Below are 12,662 nucleotides of genomic sequence, written 5' to 3'. Positions count from 1 at the left end.
TGTCGCACAGAAAGTTGCAGGCCAAATATGTGTGACATTTCTGCGACTTTAGCTTCTAGAGCATTTTTACAACATTATACATAGGTGCTGAATACATAAAAAGCGACTGTTCAGCGACAGACAAGTCGCATCGGCTGAAAGTAGGCCAGAATGTCAGTCCATGTTGGAGCAGGTTTAGATACAGTCTAAAGCATAGATCTCAAAGTCTGTGCACAGAATTTAGCAAGGGCCTCGCACCTTCTGATGCATCAGGTAGGTGCACTATAGCATAGCCTAACCCTCTGTACTTTGGTCTATATTGATGCGGGACATAGACAGCCAGCTGATGACCAATCCATTAGTGCAATGGATGGCTGGAAGCATTTGTCTTTGCCTTTGCAATACCACAGAAGCAATGCATGGTCAATGTACAGCAATGACACACCTGTGTGAACAGCCAGGAGACCCCCCCATGTTATGTTACATAGTTACATAGTTAGTACGGTCGAAAAAAGACATATGTCCATCAAGTTCAACCAGGGAATTAAGGGGTAGGGGTGTGGCGCGATATTGGGGAAGGGATGAGATTTTATATTTCTTCATAAGCATTAATCTTATTTTGTCAATTAGGAACATTCAGCACCCACCCGCTATCAAGGCAGCTGCCTATCATGTCATGCCCTACCTGCACAGGTGTGCTGGCTACTCAAATGATCCAATTAAGGAGGCCATTTAGTCAGCAGCAGCAGAAGTCCTGTGCCTGGACGCTCCAACAGCGGCCAGACACAAGCAGAAGCAGCAGCAGCAGCACCACCTTTTGTTTTTTGGCTGCAGCAGCAGCAGCAGCAGCAGCAAGGCCCACAGGGCTGGCTAGCTGGCTAGCCAGCAAGCAGGTAGCAATGAAAGTAGGAATCTTTCTTTTTAACCCTGTAAGGGGGTGGTGCACTGTACCCGAAGATACTGCCATATCGGGTCAATGCATAGGGCGACGGAAGCAAGCTTCGAAATCGGCCCCCGTTCTCAAAAATCCATTTAATATATGGTCCCCAGATAGGGGACGTATCAGATATTAAACTGATAAGAACAGATACTACACTTGATCTTAGCCAAAAGGCCGAGAAGCGATAACCGTGAAAGGGGCGGGCCCAACAAGGTCCCCTTCATGGGCACTATCACTGCTTGCTGTCAGGGAGGCTGCCAGACAATTTTCCATGCACACTCTGGGCTGGGGGGCAGTCAACCACCAGTACACACAGCAGAACCTAAACCCATACCATTATTGCTAAGCAGCAAGACAGGGGCCCATTGCACTCCCACGGGGCCTTTTTAAATGCAATCCATAACCCGGATTTGCCAGGAACCCTTCTTACTCCTCCTACTTGCATGTGACACTGGGCTTAGGATCTGCATAGGAAACACACACACAAGCACACACCTACCTTTGTTGCCTGCAGATGCCTCCTTGGCTGTCCCCAAACGGTATCAAACCAACACCCACGGGAAGCTGTAAGCATAGAGGACATGCCTGCACCCCATTGGACTTACCTGTGTGGGTTAAATCCGGGTTATTTGACAACCTATGGCGGTGATGGTTCTGCTCAGGCAGAGCAGTGCTGATGCTCCTCATAAAGCTGTCGCTGCTGTGAAGGTTCTAGGTGACATCACAATCCCTATGGTTACATACACAACAAAGCTGGGTTGTTGTTGTTTACACTCTGCAAGGCCTGTGGAAGTGAGTGACATCATAGCACTGTAGTTCTGAGGGTTCTAGATGGATGCAACAATCTCCTGTTGCTTCTATGAAGGCCATAATAGACAACATCACCAAACAGCTCCATAGTCACATACACAGCAAAGGAGAGATGTTGTTTACACCTAGTGATGTCAGTGGTATTGAGTGACATCACAGCACAGTGCTAAGGCTCCTGGGCCTGGACACAGCAGCGGCTGCAATATCTCAACGGAGAATACGTTTATATATATGTGTGTGTGTGCGCGTATATATATATATATATATATATATATATATATATATATATATATATTTCTCCGCCGAAATCACTTTTAAACCCATTTCCACCTTTTTTTCCCTTCTCTTCCTCTTACTTTTTTTTCACGTTTTTTTACGTTTTTCTCCTTTTCGCCTCTTTTCTGGGCGTATTATTCTTCTTTTTCTTCTTTTTTTTCGTCTAATGCATACCCCATCAGTGCAGCAATGCTTATTCAATACCGCCAGCAGATGGAGACACTGGGGGATAATTTTCTAAGGATTTATACTGATTTTTCCTGTCTGAATTTGTCGCACAGAAAGTTGCAGGCCAAATATGTGTGACATTTCTGCGACTTTAGCTTCTAGAGCATTTTTACAACATTATACATAGGTGCTGAATACATAAAAAGCGACTGTTCAGCGACAGACAAGTCGCATCGGCTGAAAGTAGGCCAGAATGTCAGTCCATGTTGGAGCAGGTTTAGATACAGTCTAAAGCATAGATCTCAAAGTCTGTGCACAGAATTTAGCAAGGGCCTCGCACCTTCTGATGCATCAGGTAGGTGCACTATAGCATAGCCTAACCCTCTGTACTTTGGTCTATATTGATGCGGGACATAGACAGCCAGCTGATGACCAATCCATTAGTGCAATGGATGGCTGGAAGCATTTGTCTTTGCCTTTGCAATACCACAGAAGCAATGCATGGTCAATGTACAGCAATGACACACCTGTGTGAACAGCCAGGAGACCCCCCCATGTTATGTTACATAGTTACATAGTTAGTACGGTCGAAAAAAGACATATGTCCATCAAGTTCAACCAGGGAATTAAGGGGTAGGGGTGTGGCGCGATATTGGGGAAGGGATGAGATTTTATATTTCTTCATAAGCATTAATCTTATTTTGTCAATTAGGAACATTCAGCACCCACCCGCTATCAAGGCAGCTGCCTATCATGTCATGCCCTACCTGCACAGGTGTGCTGGCTACTCAAATGATCCAATTAAGGAGGCCATTTAGTCAGCAGCAGCAGAAGTCCTGTGCCTGGACGCTCCAACAGCGGCCAGACACAAGCAGAAGCAGCAGAAGCAGCAGCAGCACCACCTTTTGTTTTTTGGCTGCAGCAGCAGCAGCAGCAGCAGCAAGGCCCACAGGGCTGGCTAGCTGGCTAGCCAGCAAGCAGGTAGCAATGAAAGTAGGAATCTTTCTTTTTAACCCTGTAAGGGGGTGGTGCACTGTACCCGAAGATACTGCCATATCGGGTCAATGCATAGGGCGACGGAAGCAAGCTTCGAAATCGGCCCCCGTTCTCAAAAATCCATTTAATATATGGTCCCCAGATAGGGGACGTATCAGATATTAAACTGATAAGAACAGATACTACACTTGATCTTAGCCAAAAGGCCGAGAAGCGATAACCGTGAAAGGGGCGGGCCCAACAAGGTCCCCTTCATGGGCACTATCACTGCTTGCTGTCAGGGAGGCTGCCAGACAATTTTCCATGCACACTCTGGGCTGGGGGGCAGTCAACCACCAGTACACACAGCAGAACCTAAACCCATACCATTATTGCTAAGCAGCAAGACAGGGGCCCATTGCACTCCCACGGGGCCTTTTTAAATGCAATCCATAACCCGGATTTGCCAGGAACCCTTCTTACTCCTCCTACTTGCATGTGACACTGGGCTTAGGATCTGCATAGGAAACACACACACAAGCACACACCTACCTTTGTTGCCTGCAGATGCCTCCTTGGCTGTCCCCAAACGGTATCAAACCAACACCCACGGGAAGCTGTAAGCATAGAGGACATGCCTGCACCCCATTGGACTTACCTGTGTGGGTTAAATCCGGGTTATTTGACAACCTATGGCGGTGATGGTTCTGCTCAGGCAGAGCAGTGCTGATGCTCCTCATAAAGCTGTCGCTGCTGTGAAGGTTCTAGGTGACATCACAATCCCTATGGTTACATACACAACAAAGCTGGGTTGTTGTTGTTTACACTCTGCAAGGCCTGTGGAAGTGAGTGACATCATAGCACTGTAGTTCTGAGGGTTCTAGATGGATGCAACAATCTCCTGTTGCTTCTATGAAGGCCATAATAGACGACATCACCAAACAGCTCCATAGTCACATACACAGCAAAGGAGAGATGTTGTTTACACCTAGTGATGTCAGTGGTATTGAGTGACATCACAGCACAGTGCTAAGGCTCCTGGGCCTGGACACAGCAGCGGCTGCAATATCTCAACGGAGAATACGTTTATATATATGTGTGTGTGTGCGCGTATATATATATATATATATATATATATATATATATATATATATATATATATATATATTCTCCGCCGAAATCACTTTTAAACCCATTTCCACCTTTTTTTCCCTTCTCTTCCTCTTACTTTTTTTTCACGTTTTTTTACGTTTTTCTCCTTTTCGCCTCTTTTCTGGGCGTATTATTCTTCTTTTTCTTCTTTTTTTTCGTCTAATGCATACCCCATCAGTGCAGCAATGCTTATTCAATACCGCCAGCAGATGGAGACACTGGGGGATAATTTTCTAAGGATTTATACTGATTTTTCCTGTCTGAATTTGTCGCACAGAAAGTTGCAGGCCAAATATGTGTGACATTTCTGCGACTTTAGCTTCTAGAGCATTTTTACAACATTATACATAGGTGCTGAATACATAAAAAGCGACTGTTCAGCGACAGACAAGTCGCATCGGCTGAAAGTAGGCCAGAATGTCAGTCCATGTTGGAGCAGGTTTAGATACAGTCTAAAGCATAGATCTCAAAGTCTGTGCACAGAATTTAGCAAGGGCCTCGCACCTTCTGATGCATCAGGTAGGTGCACTATAGCATAGCCTAACCCTCTGTACTTTGGTCTATATTGATGCGGGACATAGACAGCCAGCTGATGACCAATCCATTAGTGCAATGGATGGCTGGAAGCATTTGTCTTTGCCTTTGCAATACCACAGAAGCAATGCATGGTCAATGTACAGCAATGACACACCTGTGTGAACAGCCAGGAGACCCCCCCATGTTATGTTACATAGTTACATAGTTAGTACGGTCGAAAAAAGACATATGTCCATCAAGTTCAACCAGGGAATTAAGGGGTAGGGGTGTGGCGCGATATTGGGGAAGGGATGAGATTTTATATTTCTTCATAAGCATTAATCTTATTTTGTCAATTAGGAACATTCAGCACCCACCCGCTATCAAGGCAGCTGCCTATCATGTCATGCCCTACCTGCACAGGTGTGCTGGCTACTCAAATGATCCAATTAAGGAGGCCATTTAGTCAGCAGCAGCAGAAGTCCTGTGCCTGGACGCTCCAACAGCGGCCAGACACAAGCAGAAGCAGCAGAAGCAGCAGCAGCACCACCTTTTGTTTTTTGGCTGCAGCAGCAGCAGCAGCAGCAGCAAGGCCCACAGGGCTGGCTAGCTGGCTAGCCAGCAAGCAGGTAGCAATGAAAGTAGGAATCTTTCTTTTTAACCCTGTAAGGGGGTGGTGCACTGTACCCGAAGATACTGCCATATCGGGTCAATGCATAGGGCGACGGAAGCAAGCTTCGAAATCGGCCCCCGTTCTCAAAAATCCAATTAATATATGGTCCCCAGATAGGGGACGTATCAGATATTAAACTGATAAGAACAGATACTACACTTGATCTTAGCCAAAAGGCCGAGAAGCGATAACCGTGAAAGGGGCGGGCCCAACAAGGTCCCCTTCATGGGCACTATCACTGCTTGCTGTCAGGGAGGCTGCCAGACAATTTTCCATGCACACTCTGGGCTGGGGGGCAGTCAACCACCAGTACACACAGCAGAACCTAAACCCATACCATTATTGCTAAGCAGCAAGACAGGGGCCCATTGCACTCCCACGGGGCCTTTTTAAATGCAATCCATAACCCGGATTTGCCAGGAACCCTTCTTACTCCTCCTACTTGCATGTGACACTGGGCTTAGGATCTGCATAGGAAACACACACACAAGCACACACCTACCTTTGTTGCCTGCAGATGCCTCCTTGGCTGTCCCCAAACGGTATCAAACCAACACCCACGGGAAGCTGTAAGCATAGAGGACATGCCTGCACCCCATTGGACTTACCTGTGTGGGTTAAATCCGGGTTATTTGACAACCTATGGCGGTGATGGTTCTGCTCAGGCAGAGCAGTGCTGATGCTCCTCATAAAGCTGTCGCTGCTGTGAAGGTTCTAGGTGACATCACAATCCCTATGGTTACATACACAACAAAGCTGGGTTGTTGTTGTTTACACTCTGCAAGGCCTGTGGAAGTGAGTGACATCATAGCACTGTAGTTCTGAGGGTTCTAGATGGATGCAACAATCTCCTGTTGCTTCTATGAAGGCCATAATAGACGACATCACCAAACAGCTCCATAGTCACATACACAGCAAAGGAGAGATGTTGTTTACACCTAGTGATGTCAGTGGTATTGAGTGACATCACAGCACAGTGCTAAGGCTCCTGGGCCTGGACACAGCAGCGGCTGCAATATCTCAACGGAGAATACGTTTATATATATGTGTGTGTGTGCGCGTATATATATATATATATATATATATATATATATATATATATTTCTCCGCCGAAATCACTTTTAAACCCATTTCCACCTTTTTTTCCCTTCTCTTCCTCTTACTTTTTTTTCACGTTTTTTTACGTTTTTCTCCTTTTCGCCTCTTTTCTGGGCGTATTATTCTTCTTTTTCTTCTTTTTTTTCGTCTAATGCATACCCCATCAGTGCAGCAATGCTTATTCAATACCGCCAGCAGATGGAGACACTGGGGGATAATTTTCTAAGGATTTATACTGATTTTTCCTGTCTGAATTTGTCGCACAGAAAGTTGCAGGCCAAATATGTGTGACATTTCTGCGACTTTAGCTTCTAGAGCATTTTTACAACATTATACATAGGTGCTGAATACATAAAAAGCGACTGTTCAGCGACAGACAAGTCGCATCGGCTGAAAGTAGGCCAGAATGTCAGTCCATGTTGGAGCAGGTTTAGATACAGTCTAAAGCATAGATCTCAAAGTCTGTGCACAGAATTTAGCAAGGGCCTCGCACCTTCTGATGCATCAGGTAGGTGCACTATAGCATAGCCTAACCCTCTGTACTTTGGTCTATATTGATGCGGGACATAGACAGCCAGCTGATGACCAATCCATTAGTGCAATGGATGGCTGGAAGCATTTGTCTTTGCCTTTGCAATACCACAGAAGCAATGCATGGTCAATGTACAGCAATGACACACCTGTGTGAACAGCCAGGAGACCCCCCCATGTTATGTTACATAGTTACATAGTTAGTACGGTCGAAAAAAGACATATGTCCATCAAGTTCAACCAGGGAATTAAGGGGTAGGGGTGTGGCGCGATATTGGGGAAGGGATGAGATTTTATATTTCTTCATAAGCATTAATCTTATTTTGTCAATTAGGAACATTCAGCACCCACCCGCTATCAAGGCAGCTGCCTATCATGTCATGCCCTACCTGCACAGGTGTGCTGGCTACTCAAATGATCCAATTAAGGAGGCCATTTAGTCAGCAGCAGCAGAAGTCCTGTGCCTGGACGCTCCAACAGCGGCCAGACACAAGCAGAAGCAGCAGAAGCAGCAGCAGCACCACCTTTTGTTTTTTGGCTGCAGCAGCAGCAGCAGCAGCAGCAGCAAGGCCCACAGGGCTGGCTAGCTGGCTAGCCAGCAAGCAGGTAGCAATGAAAGTAGGAATCTTTCTTTTTAACCCTGTAAGGGGGTGGTGCACTGTACCCGAAGATACTGCCATATCGGGTCAATGCATAGGGCGACGGAAGCAAGCTTCGAAATCGGCCCCCGTTCTCAAAAATCCATTTAATATATGGTCCCCAGATAGGGGACGTATCAGATATTAAACTGATAAGAACAGATACTACACTTGATCTTAGCCAAAAGGCCGAGAAGCGATAACCGTGAAAGGGGCGGGCCCAACAAGGTCCCCTTCATGGGCACTATCACTGCTTGCTGTCAGGGAGGCTGCCAGACAATTTTCCATGCACACTCTGGGCTGGGGGGCAGTCAACCACCAGTACACACAGCAGAACCTAAACCCATACCATTATTGCTAAGCAGCAAGACAGGGGCCCATTGCACTCCCACGGGGCCTTTTTAAATGCAATCCATAACCCGGATTTGCCAGGAACCCTTCTTACTCCTCCTACTTGCATGTGACACTGGGCTTAGGATCTGCATAGGAAACACACACACAAGCACACACCTACCTTTGTTGCCTGCAGATGCCTCCTTGGCTGTCCCCAAACGGTATCAAACCAACACCCACGGGAAGCTGTAAGCATAGAGGACATGCCTGCACCCCATTGGACTTACCTGTGTGGGTTAAATCCGGGTTATTTGACAACCTATGGCGGTGATGGTTCTGCTCAGGCAGAGCAGTGCTGATGCTCCTCATAAAGCTGTCGCTGCTGTGAAGGTTCTAGGTGACATCACAATCCCTATGGTTACATACACAACAAAGCTGGGTTGTTGTTGTTTACACTCTGCAAGGCCTGTGGAAGTGAGTGACATCATAGCACTGTAGTTCTGAGGGTTCTAGATGGATGCAACAATCTCCTGTTGCTTCTATGAAGGCCATAATAGACGACATCACCAAACAGCTCCATAGTCACATACACAGCAAAGGAGAGATGTTGTTTACACCTAGTGATGTCAGTGGTATTGAGTGACATCACAGCACAGTGCTAAGGCTCCTGGGCCTGGACACAGCAGCGGCTGCAATATCTCAACGGAGAATACGTTTATATATATGTGTGTGTGTGCGCGTATATATATATATATATATATATATATATATATATATATATTTCTCCGCCGAAATCACTTTTAAACCCATTTCCACCTTTTTTTCCCTTCTCTTCCTCTTACTTTTTTTTCACGTTTTTTTACGTTTTTCTCCTTTTCGCCTCTTTTCTGGGCGTATTATTCTTCTTTTTCTTCTTTTTTTTCGTCTAATGCATACCCCATCAGTGCAGCAATGCTTATTCAATACCGCCAGCAGATGGAGACACTGGGGGATAATTTTCTAAGGATTTATACTGATTTTTCCTGTCTGAATTTGTCGCACAGAAAGTTGCAGGCCAAATATGTGTGACATTTCTGCGACTTTAGCTTCTAGAGCATTTTTACAACATTATACATAGGTGCTGAATACATAAAAAGCGACTGTTCAGCGACAGACAAGTCGCATCGGCTGAAAGTAGGCCAGAATGTCAGTCCATGTTGGAGCAGGTTTAGATACAGTCTAAAGCATAGATCTCAAAGTCTGTGCACAGAATTTAGCAAGGGCCTCGCACCTTCTGATGCATCAGGTAGGTGCACTATAGCATAGCCTAACCCTCTGTACTTTGGTCTATATTGATGCGGGACATAGACAGCCAGCTGATGACCAATCCATTAGTGCAATGGATGGCTGGAAGCATTTGTCTTTGCCTTTGCAATACCACAGAAGCAATGCATGGTCAATGTACAGCAATGACACACCTGTGTGAACAGCCAGGAGACCCCCCCATGTTATGTTACATAGTTACATAGTTAGTACGGTCGAAAAAAGACATATGTCCATCAAGTTCAACCAGGGAATTAAGGGGTAGGGGTGTGGCGCGATATTGGGGAAGGGATGAGATTTTATATTTCTTCATAAGCATTAATCTTATTTTGTCAATTAGGAACATTCAGCACCCACCCGCTATCAAGGCAGCTGCCTATCATGTCATGCCCTACCTGCACAGGTGTGCTGGCTACTCAAATGATCCAATTAAGGAGGCCATTTAGTCAGCAGCAGCAGAAGTCCTGTGCCTGGACGCTCCAACAGCGGCCAGACACAAGCAGAAGCAGCAGAAGCAGCAGCAGCACCACCTTTTGTTTTTTGGCTGCAGCAGCAGCAGCAGCAGCAGCAGCAAGGCCCACAGGGCTGGCTAGCTGGCTAGCCAGCAAGCAGGTAGCAATGAAAGTAGGAATCTTTCTTTTTAACCCTGTAAGGGGGTGGTGCACTGTACCCGAAGATACTGCCATATCGGGTCAATGCATAGGGCGACGGAAGCAAGCTTCGAAATCGGCCCCCGTTCTCAAAAATCCATTTAATATATGGTCCCCAGATAGGGGACGTATCAGATATTAAACTGATAAGAACAGATACTACACTTGATCTTAGCCAAAAGGCCGAGAAGCGATAACCGTGAAAGGGGCGGGCCCAACAAGGTCCCCTTCATGGGCACTATCACTGCTTGCTGTCAGGGAGGCTGCCAGACAATTTTCCATGCACACTCTGGGCTGGGGGGCAGTCAACCACCAGTACACACAGCAGAACCTAAACCCATACCATTATTGCTAAGCAGCAAGACAGGGGCCCATTGCACTCCCACGGGGCCTTTTTAAATGCAATCCATAACCCGGATTTGCCAGGAACCCTTCTTACTCCTCCTACTTGCATGTGACACTGGGCTTAGGATCTGCATAGGAAACACACACACAAGCACACACCTACCTTTGTTGCCTGCAGATGCCTCCTTGGCTGTCCCCAAACGGTATCAAACCAACACCCACGGGAAGCTGTAAGCATAGAGGACATGCCTGCACCCCATTGGACTTACCTGTGTGGGTTAAATCCGGGTTATTTGACAACCTATGGCGGTGATGGTTCTGCTCAGGCAGAGCAGTGCTGATGCTCCTCATAAAGCTGTCGCTGCTGTGAAGGTTCTAGGTGACATCACAATCCCTATGGTTACATACACAACAAAGCTGGGTTGTTGTTGTTTACACTCTGCAAGGCCTGTGGAAGTGAGTGACATCATAGCACTGTAGTTCTGAGGGTTCTAGATGGATGCAACAATCTCCTGTTGCTTCTATGAAGGCCATAATAGACGACATCACCAAACAGCTCCATAGTCACATACACAGCAAAGGAGAGATGTTGTTTACACCTAGTGATGTCAGTGGTATTGAGTGACATCACAGCACAGTGCTAAGGCTCCTGGGCCTGGACACAGCAGCGGCTGCAATATCTCAACGGAGAATACGTTTATATATATGTGTGTGTGTGCGCGTATATATATATATATATATATATATATATATATATATATTTCTCCGCCGAAATCACTTTTAAACCCATTTCCACCTTTTTTTCCCTTCTCTTCCTCTTACTTTTTTTTCACGTTTTTTTACGTTTTTCTCCTTTTCGCCTCTTTTCTGGGCGTATTATTCTTCTTTTTCTTCTTTTTTTTCGTCTAATGCATACCCCATCAGTGCAGCAATGCTTATTCAATACCGCCAGCAGATGGAGACACTGGGGGATAATTTTCTAAGGATTTATACTGATTTTTCCTGTCTGAATTTGTCGCACAGAAAGTTGCAGGCCAAATATGTGTGACATTTCTGCGACTTTAGCTTCTAGAGCATTTTTACAACATTATACATAGGTGCTGAATACATAAAAAGCGACTGTTCAGCGACAGACAAGTCGCATCGGCTGAAAGTAGGCCAGAATGTCAGTCCATGTTGGAGCAGGTTTAGATACAGTCTAAAGCATAGATCTCAAAGTCTGTGCACAGAATTTAGCAAGGGCCTCGCACCTTCTGATGCATCAGGTAGGTGCACTATAGCATAGCCTAACCCTCTGTACTTTGGTCTATATTGATGCGGGACATAGACAGCCAGCTGATGACCAATCCATTAGTGCAATGGATGGCTGGAAGCATTTGTCTTTGCCTTTGCAATACCACAGAAGCAATGCATGGTCAATGTACAGCAATGACACACCTGTGTGAACAGCCAGGAGACCCCCCCATGTTATGTTACATAGTTACATAGTTAGTACGGTCGAAAAAAGACATATGTCCATCAAGTTCAACCAGGGAATTAAGGGGTAGGGGTGTGGCGCGATATTGGGGAAGGGATGAGATTTTATATTTCTTCATAAGCATTAATCTTATTTTGTCAATTAGGAACATTCAGCACCCACCCGCTATCAAGGCAGCTGCCTATCATGTCATGCCCTACCTGCACAGGTGTGCTGGCTACTCAAATGATCCAATTAAGGAGGCCATTTAGTCAGCAGCAGCAGAAGTCCTGTGCCTGGACGCTCCAACAGCGGCCAGACACAAGCAGAAGCAGCAGAAGCAGCAGCAGCACCACCTTTTGTTTTTTGGCTGCAGCAGCAGCAGCAGCAGCAGCAGCAAGGCCCACAGGGCTGGCTAGCTGGCTAGCCAGCAAGCAGGTAGCAATGAAAGTAGGAATCTTTCTTTTTAACCCTGTAAGGGGGTGGTGCACTGTACCCGAAGATACTGCCATATCGGGTCAATGCATAGGGCGACGGAAGCAAGCTTCGAAATCGGCCCCCGTTCTCAAAAATCCATTTAATATATGGTCCCCAGATAGGGGACGTATCAGATATTAAACTGATAAGAACAGATACTACACTTGATCTTAGCCAAAAGGCCGAGAAGCGATAACCGTGAAAGGGGCGGGCCCAACAAGGTCCCCTTCATGGGCACTATCACTGCTTGCTGTCAGGGAGGCTGCCAGACAATTTTCCATGCACACTCTGGGCTGGGGGGCAGTCAACCACCAGTACACACAGCAGAACCTAAACCCATACC

The 12,662-nt window shown here is 46.2% G+C and overlaps 6 non-coding genes across 6 annotated transcripts; all 6 read right to left on the bottom strand.

Annotated features, from left to right (window-relative positions):
- Positions 1–914: 914 nt before the first annotated feature.
- On the bottom strand, positions 915–1,105 carry LOC130347697 (U2 spliceosomal RNA). Its single transcript, XR_008885579.1, has one exon. It is a non-coding gene; the product is annotated as a U2 spliceosomal RNA (small nuclear RNA).
- Positions 1,106–3,196: 2,091 nt separating this feature from the next.
- On the bottom strand, positions 3,197–3,387 carry LOC130347696 (U2 spliceosomal RNA). The gene has a single exon (XR_008885578.1). It is a non-coding gene; the product is annotated as a U2 spliceosomal RNA (small nuclear RNA).
- Positions 3,388–5,487: 2,100 nt separating this feature from the next.
- Positions 5,488–5,678, bottom strand: LOC130347717 (U2 spliceosomal RNA). The gene has a single exon (XR_008885597.1). It is a non-coding gene; the product is annotated as a U2 spliceosomal RNA (small nuclear RNA).
- Positions 5,679–7,766: 2,088 nt separating this feature from the next.
- On the bottom strand, positions 7,767–7,957 carry LOC130347695 (U2 spliceosomal RNA). Its single transcript, XR_008885577.1, has one exon. It is a non-coding gene; the product is annotated as a U2 spliceosomal RNA (small nuclear RNA).
- Positions 7,958–10,045: 2,088 nt separating this feature from the next.
- On the bottom strand, positions 10,046–10,236 carry LOC130347694 (U2 spliceosomal RNA). Its single transcript, XR_008885576.1, has one exon. It is a non-coding gene; the product is annotated as a U2 spliceosomal RNA (small nuclear RNA).
- A 2,086-nt stretch (positions 10,237–12,322) lies between these two features.
- Positions 12,323–12,513, bottom strand: LOC130347693 (U2 spliceosomal RNA). Its single transcript, XR_008885575.1, has one exon. It is a non-coding gene; the product is annotated as a U2 spliceosomal RNA (small nuclear RNA).
- Between the last annotated feature and the right edge of the window lie 149 nt (positions 12,514–12,662).

This window comes from Hyla sarda, unplaced genomic scaffold (assembly GCF_029499605.1).
Source record: "Hyla sarda isolate aHylSar1 unplaced genomic scaffold, aHylSar1.hap1 scaffold_849, whole genome shotgun sequence".
Taxonomy (NCBI): Eukaryota; Metazoa; Chordata; class Amphibia; order Anura; family Hylidae; genus Hyla; species Hyla sarda.
The sequence above is the reverse complement of the archived record's forward strand: the minus strand, read 5'-3'. Positions and strand labels throughout refer to the sequence as shown.